General features: G+C 49.7%; 1 non-coding gene across 1 annotated transcript; it reads left to right on the forward strand.

The window, feature by feature from the left end:
• The first annotated feature begins 1,314 nt into the window (after positions 1–1,314).
• TRNAG-CCC (transfer RNA glycine (anticodon CCC)) lies at positions 1,315–1,387 on the forward strand. Its single transcript has one exon. It is a non-coding gene; the product is annotated as a tRNA-Gly (tRNA).
• Positions 1,388–6,675: the final 5,288 nt, after the last annotated feature.

Below are 6,675 nucleotides of genomic sequence, written 5' to 3' on the forward strand. Positions count from 1 at the left end.
AGCAAACACTTTCCAACAACGTTCCTCGTTCCTCGTTCTGTCTTATTGACCTGCAGAGCCCTGTGGGTATGAGCACCGAAGCCCATAGCAGGTGACAAGAGGTGTATGTGAGCCAGAGCTGAAAAACTGGGAGACTGCCTCCTATTATACACCCCCAGAGTGTTGGAGATATGCCTTCCCTTTAGACCCACCCTGGACCCCAAGCCTTGGGCTCTCTTGCATCCTCTGCTTTGGAATTGGGAAGCTGCCCTCACCGGCTGCCTGGACTCACTTCATTGGGTCCCCATCAAGTGGCCAAGCTTCAGCCTTAGGCCACCTGCTAGCTGATGGGGTCTCTTTAAAGAATTGATTTCCACCCGTCCCTGAAGTGTTTCCTAGGCAGTAAATCTCCTGTCACCCGGGCTCTCTACCCCATGAATGATTTAGCACCTCCGAGGGGCCGGAGAGGTCTTCCTGTGCGCTTGGAGGCCTGCAGCTGTGACATCACCATCCCGCTGGTGATGGATGGTCTTTTCTGCACTAATGGGGAAGAGAGTGCATAGAGCTGTCTGGGAGGGGGCGGGCTGTGGAAGTAAGTACCCATCTGGCTCCACAGACTTCTGGTTTAGGGGGTCTTACTGATGGACCAGCCAGCTAATTGCCCTCCAAGGTACCTAGAGAAAGGGTCTGAGTCTATCACTCTGTCCCCAGCCCAGAAGGACCCAGGCTCACTTAAGAATGAGGTTTGTCTTTCGAATTCCTGAAGTGTTTCAGAGAAAGGAATTATGTATACCCAGCGCCCGCTTCCTGCTCTGGTTTTACACGACACATACACACACCTTCATACACACATGCACCTGCATGAGTGAACACATGTGTCCACTTTCTCAAGAACTCTCTCAGGAAGTTCATCACCGTATCTCACCTAAATCTTTCATGCTACCAACGAAGGCCATTTTTCTCCAACTCCATCTGGAACCGACAGAGAACATCTGGTCATTATCTGCCATATGCTAACCCTTTAAGCACACATGGTGAATAATGACATGTCCCTCCCTGCCCTCACCCCACCCCCTATCATTTTTCCTCTAAGCTTCAACGACGCCAGTTCTCTCCATTCCACCAGGCTTTGGGGGAAAGGACATAAGTTTTGTCAGTCAGCTCCACAGGTAAGCGACCTCTTCAGGCAGAGGGTAGGTGGCGAGGGCGGCCACTGAATGGGACAGAGACCTCTGCCCACTCTTATCATCCTTGACTCCAGCAAGCCCTGGCTTATCCTGGAGGAGATGTAACATGCGGTACATCTTCCTGATTTAAAATCACATGCCCTGGACTTCCCTGGTGGTCCAGTGGCTAAGACTCTGCACTCCCAATGCAGGGGGTCCAGGTTCCATCCCTGGTCAGGGAACTAGATCCCACATGCTGCAGTGAAGAGCAAAGATCATGCGTGCAGCAACTAAGGCCCAGTGCAGCCAAATATATAAATAAATATATATTTTAAAAAATCACTTCCCCATCAGCCTATCCTATAGACATATAGATATATCCTATATCCTATAGGTGAGGAGTTTTCTGTAAGATTGGTCCTGGGGCAGGCAGCCTGGGAACCCACCAGTATCACCTATGTGCCTGCAGGGACAAGGACCTAAAGCAGTGGGACTCAGAGTGGATAAGTTTGGGGGTTTTGGTTTGGGGTTTTTTTGGACAACTTTTTTGAGGTACAGTTTTCATACAATAAAGTTAATCAATTGAAGCAAACAATCCAATAAACTTTGAAAAGTATACGTGCCCATGTAACCCCCACCACAAATTAGGATCTAGGACATCCATTACCCCTAAAATTTCCCTCAGGCCTCTTTCAGGTTAACCTCCTTCCCCTACCTCCCACCACCTACTGGCAGCTACTAATCTGCTGTCTATCACTGTAGTTTTGTCTTTTCTAGAACTTCACCTAAATGCAATTATATGATATGTAATCTTTCGAATCTGGCTGCTTTCACTTAGCATAATGCCTCTGAGTTTCATCCACGTTGTTATGTGTATTACCAGTTCACTCCTCTTTATTGCTGAGTCATATTCCATTGTCTGGATGTACCACAGTGTGTTCATCCATTTACCTGCTGGTCGATATTTGGGTTATTTCCAATTTGAGGCTATTGAGAATACTATATTACTGTGAACATTCATGCACAAGTCTCTTTATGGGCAAGTTTCCATCAGAGAGTGTGCTGGTAACTGTTTAACAACCAGGGACTTCCCTAGTGGTCCCGTGGTTGAGAATCTGCCTTCCAGTGCAAGTTCGATCACCAGTCAGGAAACTAAGATTCCACATGCACGGGGAGACTAAGCCTGTGGCTAGAGAGAAGCCCCACATGCTGTAACTAAGATCTGACACAACCAAATAAATATATAAATATTAAAAAATGTTTTAACAGCCAGCTCTTTGAAATGGGGGGAAGCCTTGATTTGTAGCCTCTGCTGGTTTCTGTAGCATAAATACTCCCATCATGGCAATTTGAAACCATCAACATGCTCCCACCGATAGAGAGTTCCTGTTGCTCCGTATCCTTGACGACCCTTGACTGGCCAGTCTTTTTAATTTTAGCCTTCCAGAGGGTGTGAAGCTACATTTCTTTTTGGTTTCAAATTGCATTTCATTGATAACTAATGATGTCAAGCATCTTTTTCATGCCCTTGTTTGCCTGGATACGTAAGTTTTGAGGTGGCTGGGAACAAGGGTCTGGCTCTGTGGTTTTCTTCCCTGACCAAAGATCAAACCATGCCCCTCGCATTAGAAATGTGGAGCCTTAACCACTGGGCTGCCAGGGAAGTCCCTGTTGTGTTAATTCCTTCTATACAGCCAAATGATTTAGTAATACATGAATATATATACGTTCCTTTTCATATGCTTTTCCATTATGGTTTAAGCATAGGATATTGAATATAGTTCCCAGTGCTATATAGTAGGACCTGTTGCTTATCCATTCTCTGTATACTAGTTCACATCAGCCAACCCCAAACTCCCAATCCATCCCTCCCTTCCACCGCCCGCCCCCCGCCCCTGTCTCTTTTGGCAACCACAAGTCTGTTCTCTGTGCTGAGAAAATGTTCTGAGTAAAGTACTACAGTGAAGGACTCCAACACTTTGGAGCCCCCAGGGAAACCTGGGGTGCCTGGGCCAGTGATTGACTGAGATCGGGTAGATCATGGCCTATAAACTTCTCCCCTCAGATCTCAGTGGTGTGGGAAGATCTGAGGTTTGCATTTTCCAAGCTCACTAAGAGGCAGAAGAAGGCTCAGCCCTGGGTTTTCTCACTCCCAGCCCCGACAATGGCACTTGGCTGTTTACAAAGAGCTGCCACACACTTCATCTCATCGGATTCTCAGGACAACCTTGTTCCACTGGTGAGGACACTGAGGCTCCGGGAGACTGAGTGGTTTGCTCACATCCCACAGGTGGTGAGCGGCAGGGCTGAGACTTGAACCCCAGATTTTTGGCTGTTGGGATCCCAGGAAACAGGTCTACTGACTCCACACTACTCAGGTCTACTGGAGGCTGCAGTAGGAGCTTACTCAGGCCATCTGCCTAGGTCTCAGCCCGCCCCGAGCTAGCTCTGGCTGAGTCACATTCATAGAACTATTCTCTTAACATGGTGGCTTTGACCTTGCCTCAAAGACCCCTGGACACCTTGCTTCAGGTTGCCTTCAATCTAGAGCTTAGAAAATCAAGAAATTCCTCCTGAAGACTCTTGTCACATTTGGTAAAATTCTGTTTTCCACAAGAAAATCCAAACACAAAATGCCTCGTGACCACACAGGCTATGCGTCCCTGTGTGTACTTCCTACCTGTAAGCTCAGGATCACCCCCCACCCCAGTCCCCTGCCAATCGTCTCAGAGCTCAGGTGTTAATGGTACCTGTCTGGCACACAGTAGGCCCTTGGTAAGTGTTTGCTGAATATGTAAATGGCATTCGTTAATGAACATGGTTTCTTTTTCTGGTCTGTAATTTATTTAAAACCCAGGAGGTGGGAAGTTACATTTATTGCGTGTGTGCTTTCCCCTCCTGCCTGCAGCTGTGTGAGGTTAGTGGTATTATGCCCACGTTATGGATGAGAAAACTGTGGCTTGAGAGGTTCAGTAATCTGGTTGCTCAGCCAGGATGAGGTGTGGCCAGGACTCCAGCCAAGTCTGTCTGAGTGCCGTGCTGACCCTCTCTCCATGTGTGTAAGGAGACTGAGTGTGGATATTCCTGGAGAGCCCTCTGGCTTCCAGCAGGTAGGGAGGCAGCCCCACATCCTGAGCTCTGGACCCACAGGTCCATCTGGTCAGTGAGGGTAGATGCTGGTCACAGAACTAGAAGTTTCACAAAGGTCGAGAACAGATGTACGGATACCAAGGGGGAGAGGGCGGGTGGTGGGAGGAACTGGGAAATTGGGATTGACACATCCACTACTGATATTATGTTTAAACTAGACAACGAATGAGAACTTACTGTAGAGCTCAGAGGCTCTGCTTACTGCACTGTGGTGACATAACTGGAAGGAAATCCCCCAAAGAGGGGATATGTGTATATGTGTGGGCTTCCCAAGTGGTGCTAGTGGTAAAGAACCCATTTGCCAATGCAGGAGACATAAAAGAGACTCAGGTTCAATCTGTGGATCGAGAAGATCCCCTGGAGGAGGGCATGGCAAACCACTCCAGTATTCTCGCCTGGAGAATTCCACGGACAGAGGAGCCTGGCGGGCTACAGCCAGTTGGACACGACTAAAGAAACTTGGCATGCACACATGTATATGCTCGGCTGATTCACTCCCTTACTGGACAGTGGAAACTAACACCACATTGTAAAGCAACTCTACTCAATAAAAATCAGTTAAAAAAAATTACGAGTTTCCAACTTTCTTCTAGAGCTGTGTCTCCGAATTCGAGCATCAGCCATAACCAAGGAGAATGTCACTCTGTGTCCAAGTATAAAGTTCAGGAGACTGTCCATCCATTTAAAATCGAAGAGGCCAGCCCCGCTGTTCCAGTCCATGCAGGTACTGGTCTGCACACAGCAGCTATCTGCAGCCTGTGGCTTCACCCGGTCACGGCCACCAGAGGCCTGGGGAGCAGCTAATGGGAGGGGGAGATGGCGGTGGTTGTTGGGATGGGAATGCTGCTCCATTAATGTCCCACTGCCTGAAAACCACTGGGCACATGTCACGTGTGCACTTGTTTATTCGAGGCCTGTTCTAAAAGGAGCAGATGATGAAGGACAGTCTGCAGAAGTGCTATGCGCAGGAAAAGAACAGCGGAACCCCCACACAAGGAGGGAGACAGAAGTACACCTAACCACCAGCTACCATGGCGGTGACTGAACGCTTAGCTCTGCACTGCCCCCGGGGCTCCCAGTCAGTCCTTCCCACCTGCTTGTGATGAACCGGCTAAGGGTGTTCTTGCAGCAGGGTGGCAGCTTCCCCTAGGGCAGCTCACACTCTCCCTCTTACCCGAATGCCCAGGGGATTAGGAGGGTCTTGGCCAAAGGACGGATCTGAGTTTGGGTTATGCGCTTGGGCACCTGAGCACCTCCCCGTGTTCTGCAGGAACACTGGTCCTCTGGTCTGAGCCCATTGTCTGGCCATGGTGGCCCTGTTTGGGAAAGACCAGCTATCAGCTTGGGTGGAGTGGTGCGGGAACAGGGGCCTGCCTGGCCTAGGCGTGCCCAGCCCCCAGCTCGTCCTAGGAGCCCTCTTCGAGAAAGAACAGCCACAGTGATACCTCATGGCGCCAGGAGGAGCCTATCGGCTTTCTTGCCCTTCACAGCCCATTCCACGGGGGCTTGAAGGGAGGGGCAGGGAGGCTGGGGAAAGGCCACCTGAGGCTGCTTTTCAATGAGACTATCCATGTACAGGATAGAATTACCTGTATCAAGTACCCAGGACTTAATCCACTTTGTAATCAAACAGGGCATCTATCTCTCTGGGTCGTTTCAAGCCTGAGATGACAGAGTATCTCCACCCACTTCCCTGGTGGGGAAACTGAGGTGCAGGGGAGGATCAGAAGTCATCCATTCAAGTGGAGCAGGCAACGGGGAGTTCAGAGCCCTGGGCTCCAAGGCCAGCCCCTACCTTTGCAGAGGGCGGGGTGGGGGCTCAGCTTGCCAGCAAGGGGGTGTGGGGGTGGGTTGCTGCTGGAGGCACCTCTGTTATCTTATTCAAGTTTGCAGAGTCCCTTCTTGGATGAATTGGAATCTTACCAGACTGTCTGGGGTGGGGGATTGTTTGCAAATAACACAAAGTATTTCATCATTTAGGCATGCCTATGAACTTGAGTTTCTGTCTGTGGAAGCTAGGTAACTTCCCTGGGTGCCTACCCAGACTGACTGAAGAATTAGTAACAAGTTGCCCTGGGGCTCCTCACTTTGCCTCCAGCTAAGACAGCTCTGGTTCTGGTTGGAGCTCCACCACCACCTCTCTGGAAGAATTTTGGGCTAGTTCCTGGGGCTTCCCTGGTGGCTCAGGGGTAAAGAATCCACCTGCTAATACAGGGGACATAGGTTCAATCCCTGGTCCCAGGAGATCCCACATGCTTCAGGACTGCCAAGCCCATGTGCTAAGACAAGTGAGCTCACGAGATGCAACTACTGAAGCCTGTGTGCTGAGAGCCCATGCTCTGAAACAAGAGGAAGCCACCGTAATGAGAAGCCTGCACAC

The sequence above is a fragment of the Dama dama genome, chromosome 18 (genome assembly GCF_033118175.1).
Source record: "Dama dama isolate Ldn47 chromosome 18, ASM3311817v1, whole genome shotgun sequence".
Classification (NCBI taxonomy): Eukaryota; Metazoa; Chordata; class Mammalia; order Artiodactyla; family Cervidae; genus Dama; species Dama dama.